This window comes from Oryctolagus cuniculus, chromosome 1, assembly GCF_964237555.1.
Source record: "Oryctolagus cuniculus chromosome 1, mOryCun1.1, whole genome shotgun sequence".
Lineage (NCBI taxonomy): Eukaryota > Metazoa > Chordata > Mammalia > Lagomorpha > Leporidae > Oryctolagus > Oryctolagus cuniculus.
This window is the reverse complement of record NC_091432.1, coordinates 24,635,260-24,663,029: the sequence shown is the minus strand read 5'-3', so window position 1 is coordinate 24,663,029 and position 27,770 is coordinate 24,635,260. Positions and strand designations below refer to the sequence as shown.

At 36.6% G+C, this 27,770-nt stretch overlaps 1 protein-coding gene across 8 annotated transcripts in view; it reads right to left on the bottom strand.

The window, feature by feature from the left end:
• The window catches only part of LRRC4C (leucine rich repeat containing 4C), a 1,373,254-nt gene that overhangs the window by 1,101,224 nt on the left and 244,260 nt on the right, over positions 1–27,770 (bottom strand). For 2 of the 8 annotated variants that reach the window (XM_051826006.2, XM_051825993.2), the window contains exon 1: positions 15,484–20,947. The exons of 5 other annotated variants lie outside the window; for them this stretch is intronic. The gene's annotated coding sequence lies outside the window, so the exon portion shown is untranslated. Of the gene's footprint in view, positions 1–15,483; positions 20,948–27,770 lie in introns of those variants that run through there. One more of the 8 variants, XM_051826000.2, reaches the window with a different exon arrangement.

Genomic DNA, 27,770 nt, shown 5'->3' with positions numbered 1-27,770 from the left:
AGCGTGCTTGGCGTGTGGGTAGCAGAGTTGGGATTGGTGGAAGAGGACTATAAAGGAGGAGAGAGACAACATGCACCAGGAACATCCGGATAACATCTGAGCAGCCCCCAAGAGAGCCGGCCGGCAGTGTGCCGCTCCCCCGCGGAAGTGGGGAAAGTGGCAGGGGGCACCGCCCTTCCACGGAGGTGGAGGGGTCGGCAGCCAACCTGGGAAGGACCAGCAGCAAACCCGGGAAGGGCCGAGCAGACAAAAGAACAGCGCAGGGTCTAGTGTCGTTCCTCCATGAAGAGGGGGAGCGACAGATTACCTTGAAGGGACTGAGAGTAGAACTATGAACATTAAAGGTAATTCTGGTGAGTGCTCACAAACTGAAGATGAGAGATATAGTGAAAGCATCGATCATTTTAGAAAAGATGCACATCATCCTGAACAGATTGTTTTTAGAAATATGAACATTAAAGGTGCCTCTGGTGAAGTCACAGACAAGAATGAGGAATAAGCTATTAGAAATGAGGAGAAAGGCAATCCTTGCTATAAAGTGATGAAGAAATGGTATGGATTGAATTCTAGTATTTTATGGAATGCATAACTTGCAAGTGATGAAACTGGATACGTATTTATTTTAAATATTTTATTTTATTATTTAAAAGGCAGAGTGACAGACAGAGAGGATATTCAGAGAAGGAGAGAGAAAGACAGAGATCTTCAACCCACTGCTTCATTCCCCAAATGGCTGCAATGACCAGGGCTGAGTCAGACTGAAGCCAGGAGCCAGAAACTCCATCTAGGTCTCCTACATAAGTGGCAAGGGCCTCAAGTACTTGGAAGATCTTCCACTGATTTCCCCAGGACATTAGTATGAAGTTGGATTGGAAGCAGAGTAGCCAGGATTGGAACTGGCACTCTGATATGGGATGTTGGCATTGAAAGCAGTGTCTTAACCTGCTGTGCTGCAATGCCAGCCATTAAATTTAATATTTAGTTGAAGAGATTTCATGCAAAGTGTTGAAGGTGTTACCTTGTTTTTCCTTACTACTTACGTAATAAAATATGGGATAAGAGAGATAAATTGAAAAAAAATTGCACATCAAAAAGGAACAAGAATTTAGATTTGGAAGTTCTTTGCCTACCCATATTGAAAAGAATAAGAAAGTGTGCTGTACACTGAACACAAAGCGTGTAGTTGGACAATCCATAAATTGCTCCACAAAGAAATTATAACAGGGTTTAATTGGCCATTTTAACAGAAGCCTGGAATAGAGATGGCAGCAGAAACACTGCCAGCTGGAACTAAATGGGACAGAAACAAATGGACAGAATGAAGGAAGGCTTTAGACTTCTGGGATTCTAAGGATGAGGCAATAGAGTTATGTGGCTGTGAATATGCATTGCCCTTCTAGAAAAGGAAAAACAAAAATGACCCCAAAGTCAACTTCAAGGTCATTGCAGCTGCTACTTCCACATCAGGCTAATGAGACAAGCCTGTTTCTGCCCTCCTTTTCAGAGGTTTGGGCCACTTCTTTTGTTGCAGTGGGCCACAATGCTGCTGATCAGTGAATCAGGGGCCAGGATACTGCCAGGGTCATGGGATTGGGATGGCCCTCTCATTGCAGAGCTGAAGGGAAAGGGCCAGCATGGAGAGCTGAGGGACTGGGACAGCTATCTGGGGTTGTGGAGGAGTACAGAGCTTTAAATTGAAGAGCATTGTTCTCAAATCTTAACTATCAAACGAAATTTTCCTTGCTAGATTTTGCTCTTGCTTGGGCCTCATCACCCTTTCTCCTTCCCGATTTCTCTCTAAAGGAATGTGGATGTCTACATTATGCCTGTCATGCCACTGCATTTTGGCAGCACACAATTTGCCTGATTTTACAGATTTACATCTGGAGAGTAATTTTGCCTCTGTATGACTCATATCTCAAGTCTCATCTATACTCAACTGAGATGGGACTTTGACCTTGGAACTGATAGAGAATGGGACAAGAATGTTGAAGATGTTGGCGTGGGGAGAATCAACTTTGCATACAGGAAAGACATGGATTCTGGGGAGGCAGGGGCTGAAATGTTATAGATTTACTTGTGTTCTCTTCTAATCCATATGCTAAAGTCTTATCTGCCCAGGTCATTGTACCTAAAGATAGGGCCTTTGAGATATAATTATGGTAAAAAGATGACAAAGGGGAGGTCTAATTGCATAGGATTGATGTCTTTGTGGAAAGAGAAAGAAAACATCACACATCTCTAACCTTCACTCCCACTTTCTTTCTCTTTCTTTTCAGACAAACAGAGGAAAGACCATGTGAGAAGCTGGTGAGAGAGAAGAAAGCCAACTGCAAGCTAACGGCCTCACCTGAAATCAACACTGCTGGGACATTGATCCTTGAATTCTATTCTCCAAAACTATCAAAAGATCAACAAAACCAAGAGCTGGTTCTTTGAAAAATTAAACAAAATAGACACACCATTGGCCCAACTAACCAAAAAAAAGGAGAGAAAAGACCCAAATCTTTAAAATTAAAGATAGTAATGGAAACGTAACAACAGATACAACAGAAATAAAAAAAAAAAAAAACCTGTTGAAGTGAAATGGACACTATGGGAAACGGTGACTTGATCAGCATAGCCCTGACTGTTAATGAACAACTTAATACATTATCCCTCTTAGTAGTTTTTTTTGTCTGTTCTACTTAATATGACTGGTTTAATTCTGTAATTAATACACAGTTATTCTTAAGTGTTGAAATTTAACTGAAATGTGATCCCTGTTAAACATAAGAGTAGGAATAAGAGAGGGAAGAGATGTACAATTTGGGACATGCTCAAGCTGACTTGCCCCAAATGGTAGAGTTAGAAACATACCAGGGGACTCCAATTTAATCCCATCAAGGTGGCATGTACCAATGCCATCTCACCAGTCCAAGTGATCAATTTCAGTTCACAATTGATCATAATGAAAGGACTAAGAGTCAAAGGGAGCACATAAACAAGTCTAGTACCTGCTAATACTAACCAATAGAATAAATAAAGGGGAGAGTGATCCAACATGGGAAGCGAGATACTCAGCAGACTCATAGAATGGCAGATGTCCTAAACAGCACTCTGGCCTCAGAATCAGCCCTAAAGGCATTCTGATCTGGCTGAAAAGCCCATGAGAGTATTTCAGGCATGGAAAGCCAAGACACCCTGGCAAAAAAAAAAAAAAAAAAACCACCTAAATGAAAGATCTCTGTGAGTGAGATCCCAGTGGAAAGAACAGGTCTTCAAAGAAGGAAGTTCCTTTCTCTGAAAGGAGGAGAGAACCTCCACTTTGAATATGACCTTGTCTAAACAAGATAAGAGTCGGTGAACTCAAAAGGCTTCCATAGCCTTGGAAACTCATGACTGGTGCATAGGGAGATTACTGATGCCATAAACAGGAGTGTCAATTGGTAAAGTCAACAACAGGAGTCACGGTGCACTTAATCCTCATGTAGGATCTCTGTCCTTAATGTGCTGTACATTGAGACTTAATGCTATCATGAGTACTCAAACAGTATATTTCGCTTTGTGTTTCTATGGGGATGCAAACTGTTAATCTTTACTTAATGTATACTAAACTGATCTTCTGTAAAAAAAAAAAAAAAAAAAGAAGAAGAAGAAGAAGAAATTATTAATTCCCAACTTGACTCTCGCTGGGATTAAACATGACAATAGGTCTGATCTGATTTCATCATCATTTAAAAAAATCATCTATTATTTTTCACTTTATGTTTGTGTGGGAGCTAACTGTTGAAATCTTTACTTAATGTATGCTAAACTGATCTTCTGTATATAAAGAGAATCGAAAATGAATCCTCATGTGAATGGAAGGGGAGAGGGAGTGGGAAAGGGGAGGGATGCGGGTGGGAGAGACGATATGGGGGGGGGGGAAGCCATTGTAATCCATAAGCTGTACTTTGGAAATTTATATTCATTAAATAAAAGTTAAAAAAAAAGCAGTAACATTTGGATCATAAAAAAAAAAAAATCATTAGAAACCACTACAAAGAGATGCATGCTAACAAATTGGGGAACCTGGAAGAAATGGGTAGATTCCTGGACGCATAAAACCTTCCTAAACTGAGCCGTGAAGATATAGAAAATCTAAACAGACCCATAACCATGGAAGAAATTGAATCAGTAATAAACGCACTACCGAAAAAGAAGAGCCCAGGACCGGATGGCTTCACCGCCGAATTTTACCAGATATTTTGAGAACAAATAACCCCTGTTCTTCTCAAGATATTCAAAACAATTGGAAGGGAGGGAATCCTCCCAAATTCTTTCTACAAAGCCAATATCACCTTAATTCCTAAGCCCGGAAAAGACACAACAGAGAAAGAAAACTACAGACCTATCTCCCTGATGAACATAGATGCAAAAATGCTCAACAAAATTCTGGCAAACCAAATCCAACCACACATCAGAAAGATCATTCACCTGGATCAAGTGGGATTTATCCCTGGTATGCAGGGATAGTTCAATATTCGAAAATCAATCAAGGTGATACATCACATTAACAAATTGAGAAACAAAAATCATATGATTATCTCAATAGATGCAGAGAAAGCATTTGACAAAATATAACACCCTTTCATGATGAAAACTCTAAGCAAATTGGGGTTAGAAGGAACATTCCTCAACACAATTAAGGCAATCTATGATAAACCAATGGCCAGCAACATATTGAATGGGGAAAAGCTGGAGGCATTTCCATTGAAAACTGGCACTAGTCAGGGATGCCCACTCTCACCATTGCTATTCAATATAGTCCTAGAAGTTTTAGCCAGAGCCATCAGTCAAGAAAAAGAAAATAAAGGGATACAAATGGGAAAGAAGGAAGTTAAACTATCCCTATGTGCAGATGACATGATCATATATAGAGAGGACCCAATAAATTCCTATAAGAGACTATTGGAATTCATAAAGGAGTTTGGTAAAGTAGGAGGATACAAAGTCAATGTTCAGAAATCAACAGCTTTTGTATGCACAGACAATGCCGTGGCTGAGGAAGAACTTCTAAGATGAATCCCATTCACAAATAGCCACAAAAACAATCAAGTACCTTGGGATAAATTTAACCAAGGATGTCAAAGACCTGTATGATGAAAATTACAAAACATTATAGAAATAAATAGAAGAAGACACAAAAAATGGAAAAAAATTGCCATGCTCATGGATTGGAAGAATCAATAACATCAAAATGTCCATTCTCCCAAAAGCAATTTACAAGTTCAATCCAATACCAATCAAAATACCAAAGTCATTCTTCAAAGACCTAGAAAAAATGATGTTGAAATTCATACGGAGAAACAGGAAACCACGAATAGCTAACAAGATCTCAGCAGAAAGAACGGGCCATCAAAAAAGGAGGCACCTTTCTCTGAAGGGAGGAAGGAACCTCCACTTTGCTATGGCCTTGACTAAATAAGTTCAGAGTTGGTGAACTCAAGAGGCTTCCATAGCCTTGGAAGCTCATAGCAAGAGCCTTGGGTGATTACTGACGTCATAAATAAGAGTGTCAATTGTTAAATCAACAACAGGAGTCACTGTACACCTGCTCCCCACGTAGGATCTCTGTCCTTAATGTGTTTTACTATGAGATTTAACAGTAAAACTACTAGTCGAAAAGTACTCTATACCTTGTGCAGTTGTGTGGGTGCAGTCTGTTGAAATATTTGCTTAGTATATACTAAGTTGATCTTCTGTATATAAAGATAATTGAAAATGAATCTTGATGAAGAATGGGATGAGAGAGGGAGTGGGAGATGGGATCGCTGTGAGTGGGAGGGAGGTTATGGGGGAAAAAGCCACAACAATGCAAAAGTTGCACTTTGTAAATTTACATTTATTAAATAAAAATATTGAGTAAAAGAAGCTAGAAGAAAAATGTTAAACAATGCTTAAAAATTCAGACAAAATAATCTGTGATTTTAGAATTCAGGGAAGTGTTTAACTTGGATGGTGATAAGTAGGATGGATTACTGGTAAGGGGGGTGGTGTGGGTACTGTACCAGCTTTTGACTGAATGGTGCTTATGCTTTGCTTTATGGTGAAAATTCATCTAATAACACATTTCTTGATTTCTTTTTTAATTAGTATTTTTCTTGTTTTATATACATATGTATATATTTGTGCCTATATATTGTTATACCAATATATATAGTTATGTATGTTATATATATTTCTGTCAATCTAACCACACACATTTGACTTACTGACTTTTGTATATGCTATAACTCAATTGACCATTTTACTTAAGAGCAAATATAAGCCTAATGCCATGCTTGTCCTCCTGTTGTTATTGGTCCCAAAATAATTGAATGCAATGTTTATATTTTCTTAAAAAATAAATAAACAAACAACATTCTGTTGTTAAACCCACCTAATCTGTGGTATTTTGTTGTGTTAGCACTGGGAAAATATAGCACTGTCCTTTGATCACAATGGTTCCTGTGGGCAGTGGGCTGGTGGAGATGTCTAGCATCTGAATGTGAATAAGAAGACTATGATCTGGGAGATGGGATTGTAACCTTTGCCCTTAGGAAGCCAGCCAAGGTCAGAGTAGAAACAAAAGACAAAGAGATTCATATGCAGGGGAAAAGAAACTGGGCCTCACAGTTTATCGTTTATATGCAGTAAAATGACAAGAAAGAGCTGTGTTCAGAAGAACTGGGGATGGCCTTCTAAGTTCTAAGTGTGTCTATGTGGGTGTAATCTGTTGAAATCTTTACTTAGTATATACTAAGTTGATCTTCTGTATATAAAGATAATTAAAAATGAATCTTAATGAAGAATGGGATGGGAAAGGGAATAGGAGATGGGATGGTTTGCGGGTAGGAGGGTGGTTATGGGGGGAAAAACTACTATAATCCAAAAGTTTACTTTTAAAATTTATACTTATTAAATAAATTTTTCTAAAAATTTTAAATATAATTTATAAATTCTTATAAATTATATCAATGCAGAGTAAGGACTCAATGGTGCTTTGATTGTTCTATTACCTAGTAGATGCTGTAGAGATCAAAAAATCTCTCCAATTATCATGGGTCCAAGTAATTTTTGTTTCTGTGTGTTGAATTTAATTTAATGTATGAGCAAGGTGTGTGTGTGGGGGGCATTAGATCAGTGCTTATAACTGATACTTGTACCAGAAACAATACTGGAAATTTGAAGAAAGTACAGTTTATCTTTCACAACAATTTTTTTTCTAATTAATATTATGCTTTCTCAGCTGGCTGTAACCTTTTTGGAAATACTTGTGGATGAAATGAAATTTAAGGATGACCCCTGTGTTATCATATTAATCAAGGCTTCAAGACAGTGGTGAGTCACTTTTCACAACGAAAATTAAAGTTCAATATTTTCCCAGTATCCTGAATATATTTAGACTATGTGACCTAACATAAAACCTTAGGCTTTAAAAGTCTATTGTACTAAATTAAAAATCTTTGATAGTAATTGAACCTGGAATTTTAAATTTCCTTCTTTCTTTAAAGGAGATAATAAAAACCTAGCACCAATTATTTCAGGAGGATTTTATGTGTAACATCCTATAAGTTTCTGCATTGTTGCTAGAATAAAGTCTTCATAAATATTATTTGATTTTCATACTTCCTTTCTCAATTCTTTTCCCTCTGTTTTGGTTACTGAAAAGCTTAAAGCATTTAAGTTTCCATATTTTATAATCGTATAATTTGTATAATTCTAAAATAATTATTACAAGTTATGTGTTAATTACTACATGAATTGATTTGGTAACATATCAAGGTGTATGATAATATTTGTTTATTTTGTATAAAATCATGCAAGGAAAAGAATGTTAAGTCCCTACTTGGTGCTTTTCTCAACAAACATCTCCCTTTTTTTTGACTGACAGAGTGGACAGTGGGAGAGAGAGACAGAAAGAAAGGTCTTCCTTTTGCCTTTGGTTCACCCTCTAATGGCCACCGCGGCCAGTGTGCTGCGGCCAGCGCACCGCGCTGATCCAATGGCAGGAGCCAGGTGCTTCTCCTGGTCTCCCATGGGGTGCAGGGCCCTAGCACTTGGGCCATCCTCCACTGCACTCCCTGGCCACAGCAGAGAGCTGGCCTGGAAGAGGGGCAACCGGGACAGAATCCGGCGCCCCGACTGGGACTAGAACCCGGTGTGCTGGCGCCGCAAGGCACAGGATTAGCCCAACATCTCCCTATTATAAATAGCTATGAAACAGGAAAGATGAAAACTGACAGAGAACGCATTAATACCACACCTATTTTAATTAAGTTTGGCATCTCTCAATAACCAATGGATCATATAACTGTCTAGAAAAGTCTACTCCCAGCATCTTCTCTACAGCACAGAGGGTTTGCCACAAACAACAAAAGGCTCAGTGCTACACATTTGTAGTGATCCCATTACTGCTTTGAGTAGCAAAGTTGCTAGTTCTCAGAGATATACAAGATGAAATCATAACAGACGTTGCGTGTCAGAGAGTTAATAGATCCATGCATGTTGTAACAATAAAGTGCAGGATAAATATGCACTTCCACACACATACTCACTGTCCTTCGCATTTCTCTTCTCTTTGAATTACTCAAGTGCTATCCCAAGAGGCTTAATGAAACCAGACACACACTGAATTACACTCTCTTAAAACTGGAACAATCACACATCAGCTTGCATTAAGTCTCTTTCCTGCAGATCTTACTGGTGCAACACAGGACTCTGAAAGCACATTTTGACCTCCATTTGCTATTCTCATTTGTTCATTCTGCTATAAATTTGATCTGATCTCATTATAATATCTTTAAATGTACTAAATCTTCCATTAGTGAAAAGACACTCGAAGCTTTCCGACTAAGCTGTTTTCCCTTTCCCCTTCCTGGGCTGTCACAACTTGTGGTCTACAAGTCTGTGAATTACCTACCTGCCACATTTAGCTAGGGAAAGGCTTGAAATCTGTTTCAGTGAGAAAAAATGGCTGTGGACATTTGCCTCCAAATGAGGAGTGTGCAAAGGACCTCTTCAGTCACTGTTGGTCATTCAATCTCTAATGAGTTATGTGGATAACAGTGACCCAGATAAGAAAGAAAAAGTACCCCTAGGTCTATCAAACTAAACGTTTCTAGTTACTTTCTGGAGTACAGTTCTAGGTCCTGAAGACTGATCAAGCACTTGTCACTTGTCACTGAAACTGCATCATATGGTAACCCTTATGTCTAACATTGTGATGAGCTGTCAATCTGTTTTCCATCATGGTTGCACCATTTCACAATCCTACCTTATATGCAATTAAAAAAATGAAAAGCAAAAAGCAAAACAAACAAACAAAAAATCTCCCAAACTCTTATTTAACAAAACTTAGTATTTCTTTGCCTTCTTAAGTAGGAAGTATCAGAGCTATAGCATTGCCCTTTTATTATAGCAAGATTTAGCTCCTGTGGCTTTACAATTTGAAATATTTATTTACCCGTCACCATTATAAATTTAAACAAAATTGAAAACTAAAGAGAGAGAGATTTGAAACATTCCTGGGAATTTAGAACATAGGGGAAAGAGTACTAAAGCTAGACAAGTGAACTAGTCTATAAGCAATCAACATTAACTTTGCATTTTTATATCAAGGAGGCAAAACAACATTGAAATAGACAACTTTGAGATGAGTAAATGTCCCAAATTTGGAGTTTAGAGATAGATATCAGGATAAAATGATATTTTTCCCTTTAAAGATATCCTTTATGCAAAAAGAGGTAGGTAGAAGCTAAAAACAGATTTCACTAAACACCAGTCCTTCTGACAGCCCAGTGTGTGAAAATCCAGCTGTCCTTTTCTGCTTCATACATTAGCAACAATAATAGTAAAGATGATGCCTTCCTTATTTGCTGACAGTTGCGTTGATGATGCAGGAGGCAAAACAGCATTTCTCTTCTGGGCAATGTTAATTATGGAGTGCTGACAGAAGTTCCAAAATAAATCCAGATCCATCCAGTCAATGCCCCACATGTACATACTACAGAAACCATAATTCACTGACAAATGTAAGAGAAGAGTAAATTTTGCAAAATATCTCCTCTTTTTCAATAAGTGGATTTTTGAAAACCAATAAAAATAATAGGTTTTATCAGAATAACAAGTTATACATCTGTTGATCCATATTTTTAATTAATATTGCTCATTTGATTCTTCAAAGTAGAAAAACTCCATATCGTTGTGCTTCTATTTTAGGTGACATCAGTGAAGCTCTGAGAGATGAAGTGACATGGGTATTAAGTGGATGAGTAAGAATTTTATTACATGTGTCTCTCATTTCATCCAATACTGCAACATCCTATTTTTCAGGCAAAATTTCTAAAAACAGTCCAGCAATGTCAAAATTATTTACATGAACAACAAGGAAGGATTTTTGAAATTTGGGCCATAGGATGGCCAGAATGCAACACTCCCACACAGTTCTTAGGCAGTACACATTTTCTGTAAGAAGTTACTTGATGATAGCAACTTAAAATATTTAGAACATGTGAGTTATCTTGCCAGAATTTAGTAACTGTCTTGTCCCCATTTTCAAAAATACATGGCATATTTAATTAGTAGTTATTTATCTCTGCTCTATTTCCTAAAGTAGCAATTTTAAAATGAGTATCATTATCCTCATCCTTTAAAAAGGAAGAAGCTAACAATAATGAATGTTGGGTAACCTAAGGTCAAACAACAATAAAAAGAAGCTTATATCTTGCAATCAAGCTTGTCTAAACACAAATATATACACAATAATAAGGGTAACTTAAGACAACAAATTTAGGTTTCAAAAACATAATGGTCCTTTGAAATGGTAATTTTGAATTTAGAACTGTATTGCAAGAATAGAATCAAGGATACATACAGTAATTTAATAATGAGAATATTTGCATAGATGTTGATTACTTTTGTTAAAAACTAAAGCCATCCTAGTGACCAAATTTAGGTTTTCATTAAATTAATTGTGTTACATCCGTATGGTGAAGTAGTATAGAACCATTAAAAAGATTGTCATAGAAAATTACTTGCTAGGATGTGGTGGAATGAAAAGGCCATGCCAAGATGGCCACTGGCAAGTGAGCATCAGTTACTTAGGAATGGTTTCGGAAACTCCCTGGGAAACCACCTGGCAATGGAGCCTGCCTGGCCACAGATAGTGATTGGTTAGGGCATAAACCGCCCCTTGACCAGACTGGCTGCCTCGGCTATATAAGCTGCTGAACCAACTGAAATAAATGAGTCTGTGGGCCGCTTGTCTCTGGTCTGCTTTCACCTGACTCCCGGTGTCTGTGTGATGACTCCTTGCCTCTTGCCCCTACCTCACTCCTCCTCGCAGAACGAATACACAGTAACACTAGGAAAATGATATTACAGCACATAGTAGTCTTCTCAGTGAACTTCACAAAATCTGCAGCATTCAGTTAAAGATCTTCTGTGATGTGTACTCTCACCATGTATCTCATTCCCAGTCAAATCACACCCACTCTCCTATGTGCTCTCATGGGTCAGCACATACAGCATATGATATGCACTTAGTTATTTAGTTATCTACCTTGCCCTATAGACTTTGACCTCCTCCAGGTCAGTGAACAATTTAATTCACTTATATTCCCCTGCACATAGGTAATACACTGGTATATTGTTAATAGGAGGTATTTAATAAATGTCCACTGGAAAACTAAATGAATGAATACATGAAAAATTCTTTAGCAGTTGTTCAGCCTATTTCATTTATGTGCAGAAATTGGTAAGATTTACAGGGTCTACCAGGTAAAAATGTCATGCTTGCTCACAAGGAGAGGAGATAGACCCCAGAATTCTAGCTACCTTTGATTCTACCTTGCTGCCCTAAATATGTAAAGGGATTATGATCTTGGCACAGAAGTAACCCATTCAACTAAACAGCACAGTGTGATATAGAATTCTTTATATTTTTATTCAGAAAATCATTGAGTCTAAAATATTTATACTGCAGTGATAGATTCCATATAGTTTTCATTATACTGTTGTTACTAAAAATCATTTAACTTTTATATGTGTATTTCATTTAAGTCAATAATTTTGCTTCTGTTTTCATTATAAAGCTGTTATGATCTGACATTTTATCAAAGACCATTAAAACATAGTTAAAGAATACATTTTTATTAGTCTTTTTTAGTCATTATAGTACAGATAAAAATATTTCCGAGATTACAAAAACTCCTCTAGAATGAGAAAACAGTTCCTATGTGGAGTTCAGAGAGGATAATGATCTTTTTCACCCTTGGCATCTGCACAGTCAGTATTTTCAAATTATCTAAAGAGAGTCAGAGGGTGGGTCATTGGGAATAAAATCAAATGGATATGTGCCAGGAAGAAAAGAAGCTTACAGAAGTTTACAGAAACCCAAAGCAGAAAACTCTTCAGCTAACACAGAAGAAATCTTCACACCTTGATATTCAGTCAAATGTTTCTATGTGTTCTTTATAATGGTAGAGCTATATTTAGAGTTGTTACCTTTTCCATGACCTGATGAAATTCCCATTTCTTTTCTTTTTTTTTAATTTTTTTAACTTTCATTTAATGAATATAAATTTCCAAAGTACAGAATATTGATTACAATGGCTTCCCTCCCATAACGTCTCTCCAACCCACAACCCTCCCCTTATCCACTCCCTCTCCCCTTCCATTCATATCAAGATTCATTTTCGATTCTCTTTATATACAGAAGATGTCTCCCATTTCTTTTCTATAACGCTCTTTGTCTTAATAGAATCATCACACATTTTGGTTTAACCCTCTTCCTCCAACATTAGAGGGGACGTTTTCAAAAAGGAAGACATCAAGTGTGTACCTTATTTTGCTCTCTCCAAACCCTGAAAAATTTGAAAAATTGGTCTTATAGGCAGAGACTGAATCAGAAGAGATTGCCTGTATTGTCTAGACTAGATATAACCTAGTCCCAGTTTTTAACACTACAAAGAAAGCCAGAGTATTCTCAGATTTTGAGGACAGTATCAAGGAGCATTGGAGGGGTATCAGGAATTCCAGTTTCACCAAAAGAAAACAGACAACAAGAGGATCTCTCTCTCTATTTTTTTTTTACCTGAATTTTCATTAAAGGATAATTAGAGAATCTTCTATTTTCTCTCTAGGATCACTACATATTGAAGTGGAAGTGAAGATTTATACCATCCCAACTTGTTTAAATTATCTGAGTAAGGGCTGGTGCTGTGGCTTAGTGGATAAAGCCACTGCCAGCAATGCCAGCATCCCATATGGGTGCCAGTTCGAGTCCTGGCTGCTCCACTTCCGATCAAGCTCTCTGCTATGGCCTGGGAAAGCAGTGGAAGATGGCTCAAATCCTTGGACCCCTGCATCCATGTGGGAGACCTTTAAGAAGCTTCTGGCTCCTGGCTTCGGATTGGTGCAGTTCCAGATGTTGCAACCATCTAGGGGTGAACCAGTGGATGGAAGACCTCTCTTTCTCTCTCTCTCTCTCTCATTCTCTCTCTCTCTCTCTCTCTGTACCTCTGCCTCTGTCTCTCTGTACCTTTGCCTTTCAAATAAATAAAAAAATCTTTAAAAATAATTTAATAAATAAATTATCTGAGTAAGCTGATAGGTAGGATATAATAGGATATGGAAAAAAAAATAGAAAATGTTTAGTGACTGCTTACTTTGCACCAAGGGCTGGTCTACATAGTTTGTGAGTACTAATTCACTCATTGAACTTCTTAGGTCATTGTCTCTTATTCTCTTCCTATCAATGAGGAAAACAAAGTGCAAGGAAATGAACCTTGGGAACCATCAAACTAGTAAGGGCTCACACTTATATACAATGTGAAATATTTGACTACAAAGAACAAAGAAGGAATTTCTCTGCTCTTCTCCTGAATAGCATTCTTCTTTTCTTTTTTTGTGGGAGTGGGTTTATATATCTAAAAAAGAAGAGTGCATATTTTAAATCATTGTCCCACCCAACACATGCACACACTCATTTGTACACACCCGAGTGTACCTGTAGTTACAAGATTTAAAAAAATATTCATTTTGGGATAGCATCTTTTTCCACCTAGAACCAAATGATTTGGATATAGTAAAAGAAGCAAAGATGGCCACTTTGCCCATTTCATGAAAGGAGGGAGCTTGTAAAAGTTCATGGAAAAGTAGAATTAAGATAATGCAAAATTTTCATGAATTTTTTGAAATCTCCTTTAATTTATCAAATTTAAATAGTAAACATAATTAACAACAATTATCTTGATATGGAAAAACATTAAAATGATTTAATAATTAAATCTCATACCAAACAACTCATTCGTGATTTTATTCACTCAAATAAACATTAACTGAGCAATTACTCTATTTTAACTAATGTCTATGCACTGGGCAAATACAGTACTCAGTAGAACATCTCTGATTTTATGCAGCATATATTTGGTGTTAAAGGTATTACTACTACTAATTTGATTATTTCTCTGGGCTCAGGACACTTTATGTTAATAAAGCTCACAAATTTATAAATTTAATCTGGGAAATATTATAAATAACATGAATCGATTTATAATAAATAAAATTCAAGACAATGGCTAATCCTGTCATTGCCTAAGCCAACAAGCACAGAGATGAGTTCTTAGCATCATTAGTTCTGATTAAAAATCTAAAGATATTCGTCCACTGAACAGGTGTTGTTAACCCTGAATTTGGGCATATTATTTCTTCTAGAGCATACTGACTCTTAAGCCTCATCTTCTCTGCAAGACACAGGCCGGTGGATATGCCTCTCAACATCACAGTGAACAGCGTATCTTCTTTATATGATTCATAACCAAATTAAACCTCAAATATTTATGGAGCACTGAATACCACAATGGTGAGCTACATGGGTTAGAAATAAGTGAATGGAACCTAAGTACTTAAAATTATCAACAAGGACCATCAGACAAAAATATACCACATGAAAAGCATGGACTGTAGACTATGATACCACTTGAAATTCACTTACAGATGTTTAATGAAATTTTTATTGCAAATTACTTAAGTCTCAGGACTCTGGCAACATATGGTAATACCTGAATAGAGGTTCCACCAATACGCCGCAAGCTGCTGGGCAAAGGTTCTGCTACCTGAGCTAGAAACCCAGCAAGGTGGCCTTCCCAAGAGACAATTGCAACTTTGCTTCCCACAAAGATAAAAGACAACATGGAAACTGGCTACACCTGAGCGTTTAAGTCAATCATCTGGGCAGAAGAATGATGAGAGTCCAATACCACACCACTATAAAAAGAAGCTGGCAGAGTTTCTGATCATATCAAGGGATGGGCTAGGCTGGGTTGAAGTTCAGAACTAGAAGCCACAATTCACCTAGATCACTGAAATTCGGCTCTCAGATGCAAAGCCCCACAGCTGAACAATGGGACTTGTTCAGTCTGATATCTTGCCTAACAGTTCCTTTTGTAGTTACTTGGCATTGAGAAAACTGCTCACCTGATACTATTGGCTCTCTGTAGGTTTTCCCCTCAAACAAATGCTGGTTGCTGCTGGTATGTGTGTTTTCAGAGCATTCATTCTTGATTACTTGACATTAGACGATCTTGGACAAGCTATTAATTCTGTATTAGCCTCAGTATCCTCTTCATCAAATAAGGATAATGACAGTAAACACTTCATTTGGTCTCTGTGAGGATTAAATGAGATAATCTACGTCAAGTGTTTATCACAGTTCCTGCACATAGTGAATATTCAAAAAATGCTAGCTATTATTACAAGTTATAATTTAGTTTCGGGGTAATATTTTGGTGTAGATAAAAGAGATTTCATCACTTCTCAAAGGGAACTAAAAATAAACTTGAGGGATTTCAGTAAGAGACATAGAAGGCAAATTCTATAACCCAATTATGCTGTGGTAAGGTTTATTTGCTGAGTGAATGAATCTGGGTTCCACATCAGAGAAAAAACTATCAGAGAAAAGTTAGACTTCTGCTGAGCTAATTAGTGTCTGGGCATCTTTTTGTACATTCCAGAAAAGAGGAAATTGGAGAGGTTGTGTGAGGAAAAGAGACTTAATGATAACATTACATACAATTATTTATCCATAATTCATGCATTATATCCTTTATTCAACAGTTTTATTACAAAAAAAAGCAGCAAGTGTCACAATGAGATAGGAAGACAAATCAGGCCAACCTAGAGAAATAAGAATCATCTTACCCAAAACTCATTCCCTACAAGCTGGCCTCTCAAAGATGGAACTGGCTGTCCGCAGCTCATGAATGGCAGTTACAGAAAAATGCTTAAGGCACTCAAGTTTGTTAAATGCTGAGAGGTTACATTATGGCAGTTATAATCATTTCAGGGTTAGGACTCTAAGGCTTAGACATCATCTCACTGATCCAGCCCTCGATTGGGCTTTTGTTCTCCCAGCTATGAATGTCCAATTGCAGAATAATACTGGAGCTGAGACAATGTTATATAAATAATTGCTGGATTCCAACTCTTATTCATTCCAGGAGGGGAACTGTTGCTTTTCTAACTAGTTTCATTCCGGCTCCTGGAGTCCATGCTAGTCTCACTAGACCTAATCTCACTAGCTCTAGTCTCACTCGATCTGTATGTACTGCCTGGGTGTTTGGTACTCATTTGATCAAAACACTTTTCAGTCTTCAGAAGCTCATAATGTGGAAGAGGAGATGAAATACTAATAAACTTATTAAACTAATAAAATTGACAGAATGCTTTGCCATGTTTAGGAGGAATTATCTAATTCTTCTAATGACAAAACTCTGGTTCTCTTGAAAGTATTGGATACAAGTTAATCTTGGCACCTCTCACTATTTCCCTGTCCATAAAAAAAAGGAATATCTTTATTTTATTGGGAAAATCCACCTGCATTACTCTGTCTTGAAAGGTACAAGGGAAGCTTAATTTCTCCTTGAAAATTACTGTCTGTGTACCTACACTTCTCATTCTAAGGGCTAGTTTTAGGGTGATGATACTAGTCCAATGTACAATTTGTTTTGTAGTTGTTGTTTTTGCTTTATATACAGAGTATTTTTATCAATACAGCTTTATTGATGATAAAATTGATATTTGAAGATCTCAGGACACCAACACTTTCTTACCTATTCATTTTAGAACTTGGAAGAAACATTTGATTCAATGTCTCCCTGAAATCTCAATTGTCTAATTCAAACATGAATTGAAATCCAATTGATCTTGAGAAGATTGTGTTCAATCTCAAAATACTGTCGTACACATTTGTCCATGGCCATATGTATCTCATTGGATTATTTGAGGATTACTTGAGACAATGTGTGTGATACATAGAAGGCAATCAAGCTTCTGCTTTGTGTGATGTATGTGACAAAAACAGTAGTCTAGACAAAAATTCATAAGAGATTAAGGGAGGGTGATTGAATTTCCATGTTAAGAATATTTTCTCAGTTATCTGAAACTTAGTAATTATTACTAAAAATGTAATGGATGGCCCTTAAGTAACAGGAAACCTTCTTATTCCCCCTTTTCACAAAGCACCAGTCATTTGACAGCATTATTCAGAACTACTTGCTTGAGTATCAAAGAGCAATATCACAGGAGGACATTTAATACATTACTTTGGAAGTCTAACCTCCATCCATGCCACTCATCTCAAAAGGACATTGCTCACCATATGTCATTTAAAATGCAATTATCTTTCAATGGGCACAGAGAAGCTCTATTACCAGACATGACTGCTTTTACTACTACTAGCAGTAGTTTAATGATTTTATGTCATCACAATAATAGAAACATGACATTCAAGTGTGACTACAGCTTGTATGAGTCTATTTTTGGGAAGCTGATTTTGTAGAGGACATCGAAATGTGGAGTCTTGGTTCTTGTTTATTTCCCAAAAGTCTTTGCCAGTAACTGGCACATGTCATTTCCTTCTGTGGGCATTTCCTAAGTTTCTGAAATGAGAGTGGTGATTTGAAGCCTCAAACAATGATTGTTCACATACAAAAATTCTTCTTTAGAAGAGGATTGTTGGGCCTGAATTCTGTCTTTCCATCAGTAGGAATATTCCAGTGTTTGAGTTTTCATTCTTTTTTGAAAGTTTTATGCATTTGAAAGGCAGAGAGAGATACTTTAGTTTACTACCCAAATCCCTGCAACAGTCAGGGCCAAAGCCAGCAGCTCAGAAAGCTCAGACTTTCATCTTGGTCTCACACATAGGTGGCAGGAAACCAAGCTTGGGCCCTCATCTGCTGCTAACCAGGGTACACATTATGAAGCTGGGATGGAAACAGAGTAGCAGGGCGTCCACCTAGGCACTCTGATATTGGACATAGGCATCCCAAATTCCAGCTTAACCTGTTTCACTGCAACATCTACCCTCTGATTCCTCACACTTGATAGGAAAGAAGCAAGCAATGACCACCAACATAGTATAAATTGCATAAATTCTTTTGCACTGGACGACATTATCCCATAGCTTTTAGAGAAGCATTTGAAGCTACGAGACACAAAATTCTTCAATGTCCTGTCTTCACATGCAATCACTTATCACTGTCAGGACTCAGAACTCAACTTCCTTCTAATCTCAGGATGTGTTTTTCTTGCTTAGGGCCAACTCTTCCATCTCTCATTTTAATTCCTACCTTTACTGTCTTTTCTAAATCCTTGAGCTAGCATTGGTCTCTTTGTAATACTGTGTTCCCACCGGCTCTCTTGCTATTGGACCTGTCCAGTCAGTTTAACATGCAAGAATCCTCAAATACGCACATTCCCACTTTCTACCTCTAGTCACTGACCTATTTTCCTCCACAAGCAAACTACTTAAAATAGTTCATATTCACAGTCTGCTGTTTCTAAAATTCCCATTTTCTCTTTCACCTCTATGAATAAAAAAATCATTTTTCCTCACCTCCTTACTTCAAACATTATACTGCAAGAACTTTATCTGTTCTTTCCCCCTCTTCAATTCATGCTTACAGTCTTTTTCCCTTATCTTTCTATACAGAATGCTCAAGTGAAATTCATTAGTGATCTCAATCTGCCATTTTCAGAAACCTAAATGCCTTGCTATCAACCTTGCTTTTTTTCAACTTTCCTTTCCCTTGGTTTCATCTTATTATGTCTTTATTTCTTCCAGTTACCATATATTAGATGCATATTTTTACATGTACAATGCCTATACACTTCACATTCTTAAAACTGCCCTGAAAGGGAATAGTTCATATTGTAAAATTTGAAAATTAAGCAAGTAGGATCTAGAGAACTTGAATAACTTATCAAGAGTCATGTAGTACTGACGTCATAATAAAAGTGTCAATTGTTAAATCAACAACAGGAGTCACTGTGCACTTGCTCCCCATGTAAGACTTCTCTCCTTAATGTGTTGTACTATGAGAACTAATGGTAAAACTAGTCTTCAAACAGTACTTTATACTTTGTGTGTCATATATACACCCTGCCCTATACCCTCCCTCTCACCCACGTTCCAACACTTCCTCCTCTTCTCTCTCACATTCCCACTCTTAATTTTTACAAAGTTCTATTTTCATGTTACTTAATGAACATATAGTTAATCCTACACTAAGTAAAGAGTTAAATTTTTAATGTATGTACTTAAAACAGTTTGAATGTAATCAATATGTCTAATCTCCTTTCAAACTCAGTGGGACTTCAGAGAACATACACACTAAACTTTTTCTTCCTAATCTAGATTGGCAATTAGCTTTGTTTTACTCTTGTAAAATGCATTGTCTCAAACCACTAGCTATCTAAGATATTTTTTTCACAGATCAAGCTTACTTATTTTTAACTTATGTGTTTTTCTTTCTCTTTTAAAAATTTATTTATTACTTAAAAGTTATAGTTGCAGAGAGAAGGAAAGAGAGAGAGAGAGAGAGAGGGAGAGAAAGAGAGAGAGATTGATGTACCATCTGCTGATTCACTCCTGAAGTGGCTGAAACTACCTAGTTAGGGCCAGACCAAAGCCAGAAGCCCGGAGCTTCTTCCAAGTCTCCCACATGGGTGGCAGGGACCCAGGCACTTGGATTCAGCAGCCTTTCCAGCCCATTAACAGAAAGCCAGATCAGAAGTAAATATGGTAGAACACAACTATTGTGCATATGGAATGCCAGCATTGCAGGCAGTAGATTTACCTATTACACAATACTGGCCCCTAACCTCCTTTTTTTTTCAGTATATTTCTTCATGATCCATTACATTCTTTTTTTTGGCTGGGGTTAAATTTCCTTTTACAGATTATCATTCCTTGATATGTTCCTTTCCAGGGAGAGTTTATAAATTGTTAATTCGTATTCTTTTTATTGTACATGTTTCTTTTTTTTTTTTTTCATTTAGATTCGCTCCTGAATTAAAGTTTCACTTTATATTAGATTGACAGTTGTTTTTCATTCACTCTTTAAAGTTATCATTCCACTGCTTCCAATTTCTCTCCTGGTCATGTGACATCTTCTTAAATGTGAATTTTCATTCCTTTGATGGCAATATATTTCATTCTTGATTGTAGTCAAGATGTTTTCTGTTTGTGTGAGTTCTACACTTTCTCAGTTTAGGTGAATATTTGTCAAAGATGTGGTATTCAATCATTCTGAAAACTGATATTGCATTTTTGTTTCAGGCAAACTGTGAACCATTTTGTCTTTCTTTTCACTCTTCCTTTCCTGAAATTTCTTTCACATATTTACTCTAGCATATAATTTAATTTTTCTTGGATTTTTACTACAGATCTGGTTAATCACTGTGTCATAATTAGGAACCATATTCCAAAGGTGCTGTTGGAGACCACAAACTGGATTCCAGAAACCTCAGTTGTTTGAATGAGTGCATAATGATAACAATATTCTAGTCATCAACAAACACGTATGTGTGTATAAATTAATATAATTCTCATTCTTTGATATCCATTATTTCAAGTCATAGTTAAGCATCTGAAATGCAGAATATTTGACTTATAAATCATACTTTTAATTCAGAGAGATAAAGTTCAAATAATGTTAGAAAATATGGATATACATATATTCATATGCATGTGTATACAAATATAATATGCAAATATAATATATTCATGTCCTAGTGAGAGAAAATGCCAAGCAAGAAGCAGAGTCAAGTAAGAATAATTAGTAATTTTGTGAATTTCCTGAGTGTTCAAATTTATTTCGCCAAGGCTAATTTTAAATAAGTCAATATTTATGCCAATTATAAAAGTTTATGTTTGAATTTCAGCAACTCTACATTTAAGTTAAAGGAAATATAATCTCCCGGGCAAATGTGAAAACAAGTGACTATGTTGACAATGAGTGTTGAAAATAAAAGCTACATAGAAGGAAAATCGTTATATTTCTTAATTGTCCTTTTGACATTTATTTAACAAATGTTTAGAGAACACTAGCATGTGCTAAATAATTAAAGGAATTAAATGATGTCCCAAAGATCACTACACTTCTAATAGAAGAGGTATTTCATGTACTTAAGTAACCTCAAGAAGTGGAATCAAAAGGTTAAGGAGGTTCAAGTGAAATGGCCATTTCTTTGATTTGTAAAAATCAAGGAGGGAATAATAGAAAAGAAAGTATGGGCATTTTGGTCGTGCAGTGGGTTGATGGGTGGGGAGAGCATTATTTACAATATAGTTTAAAAAAACTGAAAGAATCTTAATATTGAATACTAGCAGGATAATAACCTTCCTTTGAAGGTTTTAGTACTGAAAAGCCTGTAATTATATGAAAAGGTATGTTTTTCTAAAACTAAATCATTAGGAATCAGAATTTTATCTTCAATTTAAGAATGAGCAGACATAAAGATAAAATGCATAGTGTGAATATCAAGGTCTGGAAGAAAATATATGTCAATGAATGGAATTTGTTGTTTTGGTATTGCAGGGCTAACAACTGGAATAGGATTTCTTCTTTAGATATTAAATTAATTTTTAGTAACCATTTATATACACAAACATGAAAAGATAAATATAGGTTTTGTCCTTTGACTTAACTTAGATTTGAGAATTTAAATAGGCCTTCATTGATCTTAGTTACCACATAGCTGCATAATTCTCACAGAAGTTTCACATATCACAAGAGAAAAGCATAATGCAATTTTATTTTAACATCTCACTAAATTAATCAGATTATTGAGTATTTCATAGACTTGCCCTTAGTCCTTAGATTAAGGAGTGCTTACTGGCTATGCTCCAGGAATGCAGGTGTAACACAGGCACAAGGAGTGCCCTTCCCTGGCCTCTAGATGCTTCTAATATACATTCTAACATATATTAAAATTTTCCAATGTGTCATCTCATGACAAGCTTAAGCATAATGCCTCACATCCAAACCACAAATCCATTCCAAGTCTGTCCAATGCCAAATGAATTTATCTTGTATTAAAAGATTCTTAAGTTGTTTTCGAATTCACAAATGCAAATTGCTTTATGAATTGTCTTCAGAAAGTTAATAGAAAATGTATGTTATCTTTTGATTCTATTTTTCAACATATCTTTTGAAGTCCCTTGTGTTTATCACATGCAACATATTTTGAAATAATAGTACATTGCAAATGGCTGAAATAAGCTCATCAGTGTATGCATTAATTAACACACTTTTGAATTTTTGGTGAAAACCCTTAAAATAGCCTTATGCTAATTTTAAACAATATAATATATTAATATTTACTAAATGCTAATTTACTCAATGCTCATAAGTTTCTTGAACTTATTCCTCTTAACTATAATTTTTAAATCCATATCAGTGACTTTCCATGCCATAGATTATTATTTTTTTTAATTCTTTTTTTTTTTTTTTTGACATGCAGAGTGGACAGTGAGAGAGAGAGACAGAGACAAAGGTCTTCCTTTTGCTGTTGGTTCACCCTCCAATGGCTGCCGCGGCCGGCGTACTACAGCCGGCGCACCGCGCTGATCCGATGGCAGGAGCCAGGTACTTCTCCTGGTCTCCCATGGGGTGCAGGGCCCAAGGACTTGGGCCATCCTCCACTGCACTCCCTGGCCACAGCAGAGAGCTGGCCTGGAAGAGGGGCGACCGCGACAGAATCTGGCGCCCCGACCGGGACTAGAACCCAGTGTGCTGGCGCCGCAAGGTGCAGGATTAGCCTAGTGAGTCGCCGTGCCGGCCATGCCATAGATTATTAAAATCGATCTCAGCCAAAATAAATAATGAAAAAAGTTAAAACTTGAATAAGTATACTCGATTTGATGTGCTACTGCTTGAATAAATTGGATAAAGGTAAAGTGACCTGAATGCTATGGAATGCTCCCATGTGGCTATTGTGGAAAGGTGAAGAGTATGAGGATCAGCAATAATTATTTCCCCACCAACTCTGAGAGAGAGGGACTAAGAGTAGTTGAATTTTGTAGATGATAAAATTGAAATCCCAAAAACAACTAATTTATCCTAGGTTACCCAACTTGTATGTGGTGAATAAAGACTTAGAACTCCCACCACCTAACACCACAGATATGGTCCTAATCATCTCCTGTACAGAGTTCACATGATTGCAAATGCTGAGACACTGGAGACCTTGCAGAGCTGTCGAGGGGATTAGGATGCCCTCAATGTCTGAACGTCAGGATCCAGGCAGAAAGAAAATAGAAGGATTCTGCAAGCATGAGCACCAAAACAGTGAGGAGACTACAAGGAAAAGTATAGGAACAGATCTACTACCTTTAGCAGTGAGTGAAAAGAGTGTGTCAGTTTAATTGAAAAAGCCATAAAATAAATGCAAATTTTTCATTGTATATAAAAAAAGCAGCATTGTTATTGGAGATGAGAATAATGCAGGATACAACTAGAGAGTCCATTAGTTTAATTCTAAAATTGATCTACTTGATTTGCTCATTTATGTGCACATTTTGGGTGTTCCATTTGCATAGCTATTTTGAAACATATGTAATTCAAGTCATTTCCAGGACAACCCATTTCTCTTAGATAAGGTAGTGCTTGTGTGTGTGAGTGTGGTTTTTAAAATGTTTTGACTATAGTGTCTTGGACACTATAACATAAATGGTTAGAGATGATTATTGTGTTTACATGCAACATTACAAAATAACAAGTTTGACATTTGAACACTGAAATTGTCATTGTCTGCCTTCAGTTGTCCCTTATATTCACTTACTAAAGCAGCACTCACTCACCTAGACAGCAACCAGTGTATCTGGAACATGGTGTATCTGGGTTATAAATTATGCTAGAAGATTAAAGGAATAAAACGGTAGGACAGTAGCTGGCAGACCAAAACACAGAAACTTAAATCTCTCCTCTTCCAGGAACACTTTGGTATCACTGGATTCTACACTGACATCATCCTCATGTGGATGACTCACATCGCTGCAGTTATGCGCACCTGTATCCTATCTTCCAGTGCAGGTCTTTAAGCATTCAAGTGACATCTTTTACTCTTTCAGTTCTACTTAGCTGAGAGCTGATTATGTGTTCAGGTACTAAGTACAGCAATTAATAAATGTGTAAATCAACCGCCCATGGAAAGCAGTCATTATTTAATAAATTTTTGTAAGAAGTACATTTATAGAGAAAATTGGTGATAGAAATAACAAAATGTACTAAAAGGCAGTAAAATAAAATTTGTGGCCTCAAAATTATCTACAGAGGCTTATTAAAGAACCAAATTTATTTTTCCAAAAATTTTCTCCAATATTTTTGATATGTATGATATATATAGTGTGTGTGTATATATGTGTGTGTGTGTGTATATATATATATATATATATATATATAGTATTACCTGCACTCCAACATTACAGACTTTCCAAATGCTTGCTCCTCCTAGCATGGAGCTGCCGTGAGACTTGTGTAATTGCTGTACTTTCTGCATGACAACTATTCCCCTAATTGTCACATACTCTGTCCTTACATTTCCTCAGGTCTCTGTTCCAAGGTCATTTCTCTAGAAGAGTATACTTTTCTAAAAAAAGTACACTTTTTTTAGCTTGATAAAAAAGAAAAAAATAAAAGCAGAGGCATGTATTTTGTTTAGCAAATGGCAAATGTTTTGTGGAGCAAATAATGCTCCACATTATATTACCTGGGCTTGATTTTCAGTTTTGGCTCCCATATCCTGCTTTTTCCTGGTGGTGAGGACCCTGGGAGGCAGCAATGATTGCTCAAGTGATTGAATTTCTGGATTTTTTTTTTTTTTCTGGCTGCAGCTTCAGCTCCTGGTCGTTGTGGGCATTTGAGGAGTGAACTAGCAGTCAGAAATTCTGTCTCCCTATCTGTTTCTCTATCCTCCTCTCAAATAAATAAATAAATAAATATACTTTAAAAATAAGATAAAACACTCTTGTCAGTCTGTATCTACTTAGCTTCTTTTTTTAACAGAAAGCTGATGCCTAAAGATATACAGTTATAGCTCCATTTGTTACTAGCTCCTTTCCCAAATTTATGCTCCTCAGAAACAGGGACCCTATCCATTTTATGAAGTCTTTATCTCTAGCTCTTAGAAAAACGCATGCTACATAGTAAGTGCTGAATGAATATTTGTGAACAATAGTCAAGTAAATGAATGAGTGAATGAGTTACTATAAAGACTTTAGCGAATTGTATTCAACTTAAGCGCATAAATATTAATGAGTACATTATTCTCATCTTCATAGCAATAAGTTTTTTAACATAGTTACTCTGTAACTTATATGTACATGATATGTCTAACATATATAATATATATAATATATGACAATATATAGCATATATGATATATAACAATTTATATTATACACATAACATATAGTATAGTATATATACATAATATATATAACTATATATGGAGTATTACAGATTTATATCAATACAGATAGATATAGTTACTTATTTGGTCTGTCAACTATAACAACAAAAGCAAAAATCTTTATTTTCCATGTTCTACAATATATTGTTTTTTTGAAAACTATTTTATATCATACAGTGTTTTAGAAATATTTAGTTTGCAAAATACCATAATTTTGAAATTTTCATAGATTTGTGCCTATTTTCTTTTGACCTTGGGCAATACTATCCCTGAACTCATAAGTAAAAGCAGGAAGGAGTGATACAGCATGCAGATTTATTGAAGTGATTAAGACAATGATTTCATGTAAAGCATCTAAATTATTGATTTAGCCAGAGTCACATAGGAAATGTTGCCTTCCATTGCTAAAAGTGAGATTTCTAATGAAGAAGGCAATGACTACTTGAGGACATGAGGCTAGCATATAGCTTCACAGGAATGGGTTTCTTTACATCTGATTCCTAAATTTTGAGTATTTATGCAATCTGAGATAAGATTTTCCATCTGTGTAAAAACTTAAATTAAAAATGTTAAACTCATAATTATATTTTTGCTTGTCATTCCAAGCTCTACAGTTACCCCCTCAGTTTATCATTGGTTCTTTTTTTGTTGTTGTTAAAGATTTATTTATTTATTTGAGAGACAGAGTCACAGACAGAGAGAAGGAGAGACATAGAGAGAGGTCTTTCATCTGCTTGTTCACTCCCCAAATGGCTGCAACAGCCAGAGCAAGGCCAATCCAAAGCTCAGAACTAGGAGTTTCTTCTGGTTCTCCACATGGGTGCAGACATCCTCTACTGCTTTTTTCAGGACATGACATGACAGAGAGCTGGATCTGAGGAGGAGCAGCAAGGACTCTAACTAGTGCCTATATGGGATGCCTGCACTGCAGGCAGAGGCTTAACCACAGTGCTGCCCCCTAGCACTTGTTCTTGACAGCATTTTTTGTCTTTGCTATTTCTTGAACACTCTAGCAGATTATCAGGACTTTCACACTTACCATACCTTCCCCACTGATATTCTTCTCAGATATGTGAATGGCTCACTATTTCATGCCATTTGGCTTCCCATCTAATGTCACCATATTGATGAGAAAACATAGTCATATCCTCCATTCTCTACTCATAAATTTTTCAAATCATATCTCCTCTGGTTTTCCTTCTTAACACTTAACACTTTAGCCCACTTAAATAACACTTCCACATGCCTATTCCTGAAGAGAGGGAGTTTTTTCACTGATGTGACACACAGAAACCTAAGAATTGTGTATTGAAGGGGAGAATGAAATAAATATTGATTATATATGTAGAACTGGAGCCCAAACTGACAAACCAAACAAAAACTCTGCTGCTGGACAGTTCTCAATATGATTAGAGGTCACATACTGAACAAGAGGTACAAACAGATGGCCTTTATCATTTGTTGGTGCAAATATGCTAAATCACAGCATAGCATAGAGGTTTGTTTTTGTTCCCCAAATCCATAGCTTGAACTTGTGTATTTAGAAGTGGGGAATGTCTCGTTGGCAAGTCATATAAGGCCCAAAAAAACATTTTGTCAGCCCCTACCAAGGTAACCAAAAATTCACTCAATAAATCAATCTAAAGCTGGCTAATTTTTTCCATTTTTTTAAGGAGAATGAATGTCATTTTTGTTGTTGTTGTTGTTTTAAAGATCTTCTGTTTGCTGTTTCACTCCCCATATGGCAGCAATAGATGGAGCGAAGCCAATCCAAAGCCAGGAACCAGGAGCTTCTTTGATTCTCCCACTTGGGTGCTGGAGCCCAAGGACTTGGGCCATCTTCTACTGCTTTGCCAGGCCATTAGCAAGAAACTACATTGGAAGCAGAACAACCAGGACTCAAATGAGTGCCCATATGGGATGCTAGCATCACAAGTGGAGGCTTTATCCTCTATGCCACAGTGCCAACCCTTGTCACACATTTCATCTATACAGATTTAGGAGTATGT